A 13,208-nucleotide genomic window follows, 5' to 3' on the forward strand; every position below is an offset into this window, starting at 1 on the left:
TGTATATATACACATCTGAGCCTCTTCCTCCAGCTTCCTCCTCCTGATGCACACATAAATACAGCACATGAACACTTGTTCCTAGCGTGCCAATGAAGTCTGCAGGTGTCCCACCGAGGTTTACCCCTGATACTAATTAAGGCAAGATCATTAGGTTGGTTCCATTCACTCCTTTCAGAACCCGCCCCCATCGGAATACAACAACCACAGATTGCAGACAAGAGAGGGTCTAGGAGAGGATAGTGCCATAGCCGACACCACCATCACAGACCAGTGTCTGCCTGATAAAGTCATCCTCCAGCGATGAGGGGAATATGGGCTCGTAATTATGATTTTGTGCCTGACAAATCTCATTCATCCAACTTGAATGCAGCCAGTTTTGTGAGGGCGAGAGAGACAGAGAGAGAGACAGAAAGAGACAGAGAGAGAGAGACAGAAAGAGACAGTGTGAGAGCGAGAGAGACAGAGAGCGAGAGGTTGCTTTGACAATGTTAACATATGTTTCCCAGGCCAATAAAGTCCTCAAATTGACATTGAAATTGAATTGAATTCAGAGAGAGAGATTTTGATTTTCTCTTCATCTAAAAGAGAAGTAGTTTTGTTGTTCCTTTCCACAAGAGGACAGTCCCATCCGTTCTGACCTTGGAGGCTGGTATACCTCTTGGACGATGGATGAGAACAAAGAAGGGACTGAATTACAGAAGGTGATGGCAGTCTTACTATTGTAAGTGTTGAGTAGATGAGGGGCAGTGTGTTCGGTGAGAGCTGAAGTGTGTGCACCTTTCTGAAGAGCCCCATAGAGAACACAGATCTGACCAAGGCGATTCGTCTTCAGTACAACGTTGGACTAAACAGGGAGCATGATGTATTGTGGTTAAAGTTGTGAGTTTTCTTTAGAAACTGTTTACTTTTTATTTACAAAAATATATGTCATAACCCCCTTCTTTCTTTTTCTCTGTCTTATTCATCAACGCCATCAACCACAGTTTGAATTTAGTCCAGATTGCTTTTAAACAACAGATTTTTGAACTTGGACGCTATAATAAGGACACTATAATAAAATCAAATAACGAATCCTCAGTATGCCAGCAACATTGCCATGGCTCAGTGTGATTATAGCCTTAGATCCAGAGAGGGCCAGGGAACTGAGTGGCTCAGGCTAGCCCTGGTGCAGTCATAAAATGGGCCTGGAGTCCATCCCCAATCACCCAGTAAAATCACACAGAACATGGATGAGACATCAAGCAGATCTAGGGGGACTCTCCAGGAAAGTGACCCAGTTTTCTGAGCCAGAATGGAGGGCAATTTAGCAGTGGCTATGGGGCACGAAGAAATTATACTAGAACGGTAGGATTTGATGACAATGTTTTTTTATTTAAGCAATATGTTAATCCGGTTATTGGATAAAACAAGTTTGGGGTCTTTAAACATTCTGCCATATCACAATCAATCTGACTTGTGTTCATGGTTATATCAGCTGACAAGTAAGTGGATTAGGTGGTACATTTCATTAAATGTTACATTAACACACTCCGACTCACACAGAAGTGATTAACGACCTGAAGGACGTCACGAGAGTCACGTGCACACACACACACACACACACACCTGCCCCCTCTGAGCATCCCAGTTTCCTTCCTTCACGTGCCACTGCCAGAGGGAAAGTGGGGGAGAGGTGGATTGAGGTGAAGGAGGGAGAGAGAGGAGGAGGAAGAGGGAAGGGGAGGGGAGCATGAGGGCCCACTGCTATAGTCATCTGGCTATTGTAGAGCTGTTCATCATCGCTTCCCCTGTGACTGTTGACTGTAGACTCCACCACAGTGGAGAGAGAGATCGGTGATTGAGGCAGCTCATAGAGAGAGTCCTCCCTCCTGTGTAGTCCAGATGTGACAGCCAGACCCTCCCAGCCCCTCACCATGGGGACCTTCAGGGCCTGGTGAGGCCTACTAACAGAACACCCCAGCCCACAGACAGCAGCTGCTCACTGGTCCTCAGTTCCACCGCTCTGCCCTGCTCTCACCCCAGACGCGTTAGCGACACACACCGCTCTTTGTTTACACATGGTCTTTTGTTTAATATTGTGTTTGTTTGCTCATTGTTTTGTTTACGTGTTTCTTTTGTTGGTCTCCCGTGACAGTCTCTCTGCAACATTTTGCTTGGTTGTCATTTCGTACATTTTCCTAAACCACGTGACAACTGAAAATGGCCTCCTGAGGTATGTTTTGCATGTAAGAGTACTTCACTAAACTGAGTATTTTCATAGATTTATGAAGGATATTTTGCTTCCCTAATTAGCTTGACGTTTTAACCTTAGTTTGACAACAGCGCTTAACTGAACATGGTAACAGTTCTGAACTCCACAGTGGGTCTTGTCTTTGCTCATCGACTCAGTCTTGGTGAGAGAGTCCCAAAGTTCCATCCATTATGAATGAACCAGGGAGGGAGAGAAGTGAATCGAAGTGTAACTGAAGAAGCCCAAACGGAGTACCTCATGTCACTGAACACTTGACTGAGACTACGGACAGGATTGCTTCAGTAATGCCTAACACAGACCACTGAAGGAGCTAAGATTTCCCTTCTCCTTTGTTCTGTGGGGGAGATGGAGAAAGAATGTGTGTGTGAGGGAGAGAAAAGAAGAGTGTGTGTGTGTGTGTGTTATTATATGTGTATAACACTCAGAGGAAGAGACATCCAGTGCATTGTTACCACTAATTACCCACCGGCTGCCCATATTATCAGTGTGTGTGCAGGACCACAACGGTTCCTGGCTTTCTTCTCTCCTTCTATGATAACCTGTCCCAACCCCAAAAGATTACTCCAATGTCCAGGGGGAACCGGCCAGCTCCGCAGACCCAGGAGAGGAGGGGGGAGCTGGGCACAGGCATCCTGAGGACTGGGCTCTTTACGAAGGGGAAATTACAAGTGAACAAACAAAGGGGTCTGCAGCCATGAAGCGTTAATCACTGCCAGTAGCATTAGAGTAATGAGGCCTGATGAACGCACGCTTCAGAGGAGGGGGTTGGTGGGGGCTTTCCTCAGAGATGAGGTCTGATAAGTCTCACACACACCTTCTTCCCCCTTCCTCCACTGTTTCCTCCTCTGTCCTGGCTTCTCTCAGGGGTACATTAATGAAAGAACAGTCTCCTTTTTCTCCCCTCTCTCTTTCTTTCAATGTTTTCTTCCTGAGATTAGCAGGGTATTGTTTGGATGAGTGCATTGTTGTTTTAAAGGAGACCCAAAGGTGGCAGCTGTCAATGAATATTGCCAAATATACAGTGGCACGAAAAAGTATGTGAACTCTGGAATTACCTGGCTCCCTGTATAAATTGGTTATAAATTGTGATTTGATCCTCATCTGTAAGGTTCTGTATTTATTTTCTTAGTCAGTTCTTTTGCTTTGTGTTCTTGATCGTAGCCCTGTTTCTTTGTGTTCTGGAACGTAGCCCTGTTTCTTTGTGTTCTGGAACATAGCCCTGTTTCTTTGTGTTCTGGAACGTAGCCCTGTTTCTTTGTGTTCTGGAACGTAGCCCTGTTTCTTTGTGTTCTGGAACGTAGCCCTGTTTCTTTGTGTTCTGGAACGTAGCCCTGTTTCTTTGTGTTCTGGAACGTAGCCCTGTTTCTTTGTGTTCTGGAACGTAGCCCTGTTTCTTTGTGTTCTGGAACGTAGCCCTGTTTCTTTGTGTTCTGGAACGTAGCCCTGTTTCTTTGTGTTCTGGAACGTAGCCCTGTTTCTTTGTGTTCTGGAACGTAGCCCTGTTTCTTTGTGTTCTGGAACGTAGCCCTGTTTCTTTGTGTTCTGGAACGTAGCCCTGTTTCTTTGTGTTCTGGAACGTAGCCCTGTTTCTTTGTGTTCTGGAACGTAGCCCTGTCTTTCATTTTTGTTCATTGATTTCACCTGTGTTTGTTTCTCACCTGGTCTCATCAGCTCCCTATTTAGTTCAGTTCTTTCTGTTTGTTTGGTTGTGAGGTATTGTTTGTTTTTGGCTGCTTACCTGTGTTTGACGATTGCCTGCGTTCTGGGAATGTCACACCCTGACCTTAGTTATCTTTGTTTCCTTTATTATTTTGGTCAGGTCAGGGTGTGACAAGGGTGGTTGGTTTAGTTTTTGTATTGTCTATGTGTTATTGACCTGTCTAGGATTTTTGTATATCTATGAGGTTTTGGTATGTCTAGGTAAATGTAGGTCAATGGTGGCCTGAATTGGTTCCCAATCAGAGACAGCTGTTTATCGTTGTCTCTGATTGGGGATCCTATTTAGGTTGCCATTTCCATTTTTGTTTTGTGGGTTGTTGTCTGTGTAGTTGCCTGTCAGCTTCACGGTTTGTTAAGTTTGTTTAATGTACTTTGTGTAATAAAAGAATGTATTCTTATCACGCTGCGCCTTGGTCTCCTCCATACAACGAACGTGACAGCGAAGGCTTAATCAAATCAAATGTATTTATAAAGCCCTTCTTACATCAGCTGATATCTCAAAGTGCTGTGCAGAAACCCAGCCTGAAACCCCAAACAGCAAGCAATGCAGGTGTAAGAAGCACCTAATAAACTTATGCCGTGCTCTGTGCCTGAATCTACACTAGACAAAGTGTAGTCACAACAATAGACAAACACAGTGTGCTTAAACTACTAACACACAAATGATTGTATTTGTCTTGTCTATATTGAATACATCATTTAAACATTCACAGTGTAGTTTGGAAAGGTATGTGAACCACTAGGATAATGACTTCTCCAAAAGCTAATAGGAGTCAGCTACCCTGGAGTCCAATCAATGAGACGAGATTGGAGATGTTGGTTAGAGCTGCCCTGCCCTATAAAAAAACACTCGCAAAATTTGAGGTTGCTATACACAAAAAGCATTGCCTCATGTGACCCATGCCTTGAACAAAAGAGCTCACAGAAGACCTAAGATTAAGGCTTGAAGACTTGTATAAAGCTGGAAAGGGTTACAAATGTATCTCTAAAAGTCTTGATGTTCATCAGCCCACGGTAAGACAAATTGTCTATAAATGGAGAGTTCAGCACTGTTGCTACTCTCCCTAGGAGTGGCCGTCCTGCAAAGATGACTGTAAGAGCACAGCACAGAATGCTCAATGAGGTTAAGAAGAATCCTAGAGTGTCAGCTAAAGACTTAAAGAAATCTATGGAACGTGCTAACATCTGTGTTGACGAGTCTACGATAAGTAAAACACTAAACAAGAATAGTGTTCATGGGAGGACAACATGGAAGAGTAAATCAACAACGGAATGACCTCAACCCGATTGAGATGTTGTGAAATGACCTCAAGAGAGCGGTTCACACCAGACAACAAATTGGATGCAGTCTATCACAGTGCAATCCGTTTTGTCACCAAAGCCCCATATACTACCCACCATTGCGACCTGTACGCTCTCGTTGGCTGGCCCGTCGCTTCATACTCGTCGCCAAACCCACTGGCTCCATTGTCATCTACAAGACCCTGCTAGGTAAAGTCCCCCCTTATCTCAGCTCGCTGGTCACCATAGCATCTCCCACCTGTAGCACACGCTCCAGCAGGTATATCTCTCTAGTCACCCCCAAAACCAATTCTTTCTTTGGCCGCCTCTCCTTCCAGTTCTCTGCTGCCAATGACTGGAACGAACTACAAAAATCTCTGAAACTGGTAACACTTATCTCCCTCACTAGCTTTAAGCACCAACTGTCAGAGCAGCTCACAGATTACTGCACCTGTACATAGCCCACCTATAATTTAGCCCAAACAACTACCTCTTTCCCTACTGTATGTAATTTATTTATTTATTTTGCTCCTTTGCACCCCATTATTTTTATTTCTACTTTGCACATTCTTCCATTGCAAATCTACCATTCCAGTGTTTTACTTGCTATATTGTATTTACTTTGCCACCATGGCCTTTTTTTGCCTTTACCTCCCTTATCTCACCTCATTTGCTCACATCGTATATAGACTTGTTTATACTGTATTATTGACTGTATGTTTGTTTTACTCCATGTGTAACTCTGTGTCGTTGTATGTGTCGAACTGCTTTGCTTTATCTTGGCCAGGTCGCAATTGTAAATGAGAACTTGTTCTCAACTTGCCTACCTGGTTAAATAAAGGTGAAATGTAAAAAAATATATAAAAAAAAGACATCCCAAGAATATTGCTGAACTGAAACAGTTTTGTAAAGAGGAATGGTCCAAAATTCCTTCTGACCATTGTGCAGGTCTGATCCGCAACTACAGAAAACGTTTGGTTGAGGTTATTGCTGCCAAAGGAGGGTCAACCAGTTATTAAATCCAGGGGTTCACATACTTTTCCCACCCAGCACTGTGAATGTTTACGCGGTGTGTTCAATAAAGACATGAACATCTGTAATTTTGTTGTGTTATTAGTTTAAGCACATTTTGTTTGTCTATTGTAATGACTTAGATGAAGATCAGATCAAATTTTATGACAACTTTATGCAGAAATCCAGGTAATTCCAAAGGGTTATCATACTCTTTTCTTGCCGGTGTATATATGAAGGGGGTACCTGTATTACACAAGACTCCCGATTTTAAACTTATCTAAGATTATATCTATTAGTTTTTGATGATCTGTTGATATTGGTGGTGTGATTTGCATGTCTCTGGCCGGGTTATGAAAGCACGAGGAGGTGGGGACAAGTATAAATCAAGTGTATTATGTGTTATGGCAACTGAAAGCCCATATTTTCAAAAGTCATCCATATTCAATGGTAAATCATAACAATTAACGGACATTCACACCAAAGACAACATTGGACAGATGAGGTTTGTCAGAACCAGACTCTCTATTTCTTCAAAATACTGAGATCCCATGGTACTTAGTGAACAACTCTACAGTGGCCACCACTATCTAGTGACTGCCTATTGTACCCTCTCCTGTTTATGGATCTCACAGCGCTTTACGACACACTTCCCAGAGTCCCATACAACACACTTACAAACTTCTGCTGAACTGCTCTTTACATACACTGGGATCTGTGGCCAATGGAAAATACAGTACGTACCAAGACACTATTGGATGCTTCAAGTGTCATCAAGCAAATCACGACCAAATCACTTGACTGTAAGTCATTGAAGTGGTTTGTTATTGTTCATTGACTTTACAGAGTTGTGTATGCCTTTGTTGTCAGGGCTAAACTGATAATGATATATATATATTCACAGAGCCATTTGCTAACTGTCTGTTGGTGAGACTCCTGTCTTCCTGCATAATATTTCCAGCAGGTCCCAGCTTTAGAGCTCTCATGTGGGCCTCTAAATGGGTGCTCAGAGTACAGTGCTAGCTCCCCTCCTATCTTCCCTCTCTCTTCCTTCCTGTCCGCTGTCATTCTCAATGGCTGATTTATGCCTCATATGAGTGTGCAGGAGCCTGAGATTTCAGAGGAAGTCATAAAAAGAACGAAAATAGGGAAACGGGGAAACGGGGAAACAGGAGAGAGAGAGAGAGAGACAGAGAGACAGAGAGAGAGAGAGAGAGAGAGAGACAGAGAGAGAAAGTCGTTATTCCAGGCAGGTTCTGGTGAGGCGAGGAGGCTCCGGCTGCTGCTGCTGCTGCTCAACCTGCCGCCTGTCTCCTTCCCTTTTGTCCCCACTTCCTGCCAGGTGACCTTTGAACTGCTGGCGGTGAGTACTCCTCCCTGCTTTTGGTTCCCCTAATTAGAGTCAGGATGCAGATGCCACGGCAGCTTGAGACAGGCAGACGCAGCACACCTCCACTGGGAGTGAACCAACACAGAGGGAGAGAGAGGGGAGAAGGAGAGTATAGGGGTTCTTCAAGTGTTCATATGAAAAGGGATCCAATTTATATCAAAATATGACACAATTTTAATCCTTAGCACATTTTTCAGTCGTTCGATTGAGTTACCTCAAATCAGGGGAAGGTCCTCTTTTTCATTTTTTCTACTGTGTTATTGACTTGTTAATTGTTTACTCCATGTGTAACTTTGTGTTGTCTGCTCACACTGCTTTGCTTTATCTTGGCCAGGTCGCAGTTGTAAATGAGAACTTGTTCTCAACTAGCCTACCTGGTTAAATAAAGGTGAAATAAAAAATAAAAAATAATCCTGTGGCTATAGCGAGGCGTCAGTCACTTGCATGAAACAAAGACCATTTGACTCCTTAAGTCAGTAACGAAGGAGTGGTGAGGTATTTAGTAAAGGTGGATAAAGTCTTACCTTGAATAACCTGTCCTCATAGACTTGGCCTCATAGAACCCCTCTTGACCATGCTTCCCTCTACCATTAAGCTAGCCGAGCCCGGCACAGCGAAACACCAGACGGAAACGCAGCCATGAAGCCTGCCATCAGATAACCTCCTTATCATAATGAAGAGAGGGTCTACTGTGGCTTTTAAAGCCATTACCCAGGCTCCCTATCATTCAACCCACTCAGTCCCTCACCGAGACTAGCGTTTAAAAGGATATTAGCCGTTAGCCGCGCAGGCACCGACCAGCCATTCTCATTGTTTAGTTCTGTTTTCCTTTGTAGATAAGTGGTGTGGCTGGACAGACAGTTGTTGTTGTTGGACAGTGCTTGGTGGTCATTAAAGATGCTTGTGGCTGTGTTTGAAGGGTTGAACTGGCTTGTTGGACATAATGACTGTGCAGACAAACATGTTATACTATACCTGATGGCATGAGTTAACTCATGGCTGGATTCTAACATTTTCTGATTCCTTTTTTTCTGATATCATTTAGATTCATTTTGGAGACATTTTATCCTCTGCATGTAATGGAAAAAGGTGTGTATGGTCTAGTAACGTCTACCGGAATAGTGTTTGTGTACCTTCTATCTTTTGAAAGTATCGCATGATGTACCCAAAACAGTCACACTATTCTTGATGAACATTCAGAAGTACTTTCTCAGAAGTCTCGTAGGCGTGCTTTGATGACAATTTCACTTTGACCTGCAATCTGAAATGAGTTGTCTGATCTAGTGTAACATTTATGAATCAAACCAACTCAGTCCATAGTGAAACACCAGGGGGGTTTAAACCACTGACCACACACGATTGATTTGTGGAGTGATTTTGATACAATCTTGACCACACGCTAACAGCACCTCCATTTTGAGGCCATACCGTACTTCAAGAAAACTTGAACTTGAACTCGTACTTCAAATTGCAAGGAGGTTGATAGAAAGACGGAAGCTAATCTTGTGCAACACACACCTACACACAAGCACCAGAGTCTCTGGTGGCACAGCTGGCAGTGCAGTACAGCGCCCTTAACCACTGCGCCACCCGGGAGGCCCTGATAATGTATATTTTACTAAATTACCTTGTACTTTGGTATATATGTTTATATTTACATATACAAATATTGTATATTATTCTTTCCTGAGTGCTAAACTGGTGTGCATGGACACCAGAGGGAAGTCAGATGAAAGACCCCTGCTTCTCTCAGTACAACCATTACATGCTTAATGATATAGAGGGTGATTTATGACAAGACAAAGAGACCTCCCTATTCATAGGCCGTTCATTGTTTCTTTTAAGGACTCTCAGAAAATATGGCTTTACAGGCCCAAGTTATTGTTGTCCTCATTATTGCCTTAGTTTGCTTGGGTTTTCAATTTCCTCTTGCAGCATTCAGGGGTTTTTCTGATTCCTGCGGGATATGGAGTGGAGGAATGGAGTCAGGGAGAGAGCAATACTGGAGGAGAGAAGGAGAGTAACAATGAGTAGAGGACGAGAGAGAGTGTGTGGGTGTGTGAATCTTGTTGAGGGGCAGACTATTGACAGTCCCTGGCAGGCTTTAATTAGTTGTCTTTTGTTTGTGTGACAGAGATGTTTTCTTTTGGAGGAGACACACTGGCTGTGTGTGTGTGTGTGTGTGTGTGTGTGTGTGTGTGTGTGTGTGTGTGTGTGTGTTGTGTGCGCGCGTGTGTATAGGGAGACTCAAGGGGAGGTGTGTGTGTGTGTGTGTGTGCGCGCACGTGTATAGAGAGACACAAGGGGAGGTGTGTGTGTGTGTGTGCGCGTGTGTATAGAGAGACTCAAGGGGAGGTGTGTGTGTGTGGGGTGACTCCAGACAAGGCATGTTATTAGGGTGCTCTCAGTTTCCAAGCTTTGATTCAGATCTGGCATGAACATTGTGTGTGAATGTGACTATGTGTGTTGTGTGTGTGTGAGATAAAGTTTGTACAGCTCAGGTAGTGCTAGGCCCAGTGTACGGTGCACAGACGGCCCATACATCACATCTTCTTTACAGCATTTCCCCGTGACTCATTTGCATGTCATTACAGCTTTGTTTTATAAGTGAGTGGCTATTAAGGAAGCTGCTCCATAAAATCCCTGTTAAAATGGAGGAGCGCAGCAATACAGACTTTAAAAGCCAAGAGCCTCCTCTCCTCACTCTCCCACCTTACGTGCCTGTTGAGGGAAAGAGAGATTGAGGTAGAGAGAGAACGAGAGGGAGGGACGTTTTACACCCTTTTTAAAGCCAGCTGTCCTTTCCTGTGGGGCTCACACATCTGTCAGGTTTGTTAATGACAGCAAAATTCATGCGATTCCATTTCTCTTCCCTCTTTCCCCCCTCTCCTCCCTCTCCCTCTTCCATCCCTCCTCCCTCTCTACACATCTGGAGCTGGCTGTCTGGGCCCTGGTGTTTGCCCCATCTGTGAGGAAACAACAAAGCAGCCGCTCCAGCAGCTCCAGGACAGGCACGGCTCTCACAAAGGCTGAGCCCAGGAGAGGAGAGGGGAGCCTGGGTAGGAGCGTGGCTGGCCCTCCAGACCAATGGGGTCAAGAATGATATGGGAATATTCTAGCACTGTCAAAACAAAGGATACAACTGATGTTTGATACAAACACAGACACAACACAGTCAGTGTGAGACTGCTATTATCTTTACAAGACGCCACATTGAACTGTGTGTGTGTGTGCGTGTGTGTGTGTGTGTGTGTGTGTGTGTGTGTGTGTGTGTGTGTGTGTGTGTGTTTTATATATTTCTATCAGGTGAAACCCATGTGCTTGTACCATGCCAATCATCCGTCTGTCAGACCTGGTTTTGACCTATAAGGGTTAGGTGTTGTTCTGGTAGTGAATACACAACCTGGACCTAAGATTAAAACCATGTGTTCCACATCTGTATGTGCTTACCAGGTCGAGGAGGGCGCCTCAGCGACAGACAGGCACGTGGCAACAACAAAAAATCCAGGAAAAGGTCCCAGAATTCACTAGAGAAACGTTGGCATGGCAAACAATCATAACAACCAGGAGTGAAACTTGACAGAACAGCAGGCAGGCAATGAGTTTAGGCCAGAAAAGAGGGTGTGGAGAGTTTAACTGTGAGTACGGAACAGAGTAATCATTGCCATTATGAAGCAATATGGATCTGATGTTATATTATTCTGCCCTCATCATCTATTGTCTTAAATAAATAGTACTGTATGTGGCTAGTGGTGAAATGTCACTGCTGGTCTAGGAAGACTTTCCTCACCTTGTCAAACAAAACCAGCAGGTTGGCTTTGGCCAGAATCATCTGCACTAGTTTCCTATTTGAGGCACAAAGGGCAGTTTGTAGCTTACATTTCCTTAAATCCTAACACCTTTTTAGGTTATTAGTTAAAGGTAGGCCAGTGGTTTAGCCTTTGCCCTCGCTATCATTTATCATCTATCTCTCTCTTTCTCCCTCTCTCATTTTGAATCTCTCTCTCTCTCCCCTCTCTCATTCCACATCTCTCTCTCCCCTCTCTCATTCCACATCTCTCTCTCCCCTCTCTCATTCCACATCTCTCTCTCCCCTCTCTCATTCCATCATCTATCTCTCTCTTTCTCCCTCTCTCATTTTGAATCTCTCTCTCTCTCCCCTCTCTCATTCCACATCTCTCTCTCCCCTCTCTCATTCCACATCTCTCTCTCCCCTCTCTCATTCCACATCTCTCTCTCCCCTCTCTCATTCCACATCTCTCTCTCCCCTCTCTCATTCCACATCTCTCTCTCCCCTCTCTCATTCCACATCTCTCTCTTCCCTCTCTCATTCCACATCTCTCTCTCCCCTCTCTCATTCCACATCTCTCTCTCCCTCTCTCATTCCACATCTCTCTCTCCCTCTCTCATTCCACATCTCTCTCTCCCTCTCTCATTCCACATCTCTCTCTACTCTCTCTCTCTCTCTCTCTCTCTCTCTTTCTCCCTCTCTCATTCCACATCTCTCTCTCTCTCTCATTCCACATCTCTCTCTCTCTCTCTCTCATTCCACATCTCTCTCTCTCTCTCTCTCTCTCATTCCACATCTCTCTCCCCTCTCTCATTCCACATCTCTCTCTCCTCTCTCTCTCTCTCTCTCTCTCTCTCTCTCTCTCTCTCTTTCTCTCTCTCTCTCTATATCGCTCCTCTATTTCTGAATATCCCAAAATCCTAATTTAATTTCTGTCCAGCTGATAGTCAGGCAGGGAAGGTCATACAATAACATGGACCTTTGCTGGCCATCCCCTCTATCCTTTCTTACAGTTTGTCCTTCTTTCTCCCTGTCTGCTCTAGCCCTTTCTCTTCCTCCCGTTCCTCGTCCTCCTTCTCCTCCTCGTAGCCCTCTTCCTCCTCCTTCTTTTCTTTCTTCTCTTCCTCTTCTACCTTCTCTTCCCCTCTCTCAGTTCTGACTTCCTAACACTGTTTCTCCTTTCATTTTCTCTCTCTCTCCCTCTCCTCTGCCCCTCCTCCTTCCCTCTCCCTCTCCCCTCCTCCCTCTCTCCTGGACATGACAGTGCGGGGGGATAAGGGAAGAGTAATTATGGTTCAGCGAGGCTGCCAGGTGTGATAAATGACTAATAAGGGGAGCCGATCCCTGGCTCCTCTAAGGAGGACTATTACAGTCTTATCAGCAGAGGGGCTAAGGCTCTCAGCCTGGCCTGGGACAGAGGGCCTTGTAGCGCACAGCGCCCCTCTCATAACCCCCTCACCCCTCTTCTCCCCCACCTGGCCCCCACCACCCCCACCACCCCACATTACCCCGCCCAGCCTCAGTCAAGCCCACCCCAGAGAGGAGCTTCACTTTTAACCCTGTATGTGCTGTTGTTTAGACAGGCCTCTTGATCGTCTGCTTCTGGCTCCTGGTGAAAATGTATTTTCTGGGACACTGCTGAGGGACTGAGAGGGAGCATTACAGGAGGTATGGCTTGGTTGGCGACACTTTTATTTCAATGATTTGTCCCACTTTCATCATTTTGGAGTGTGAGCTCACCATTGGTAGCATAGTTCTTGTAA

Source organism: Oncorhynchus nerka, linkage group LG28 (genome assembly GCF_034236695.1).
Source record: "Oncorhynchus nerka isolate Pitt River linkage group LG28, Oner_Uvic_2.0, whole genome shotgun sequence".
Lineage (NCBI taxonomy): Eukaryota > Metazoa > Chordata > Actinopteri > Salmoniformes > Salmonidae > Oncorhynchus > Oncorhynchus nerka.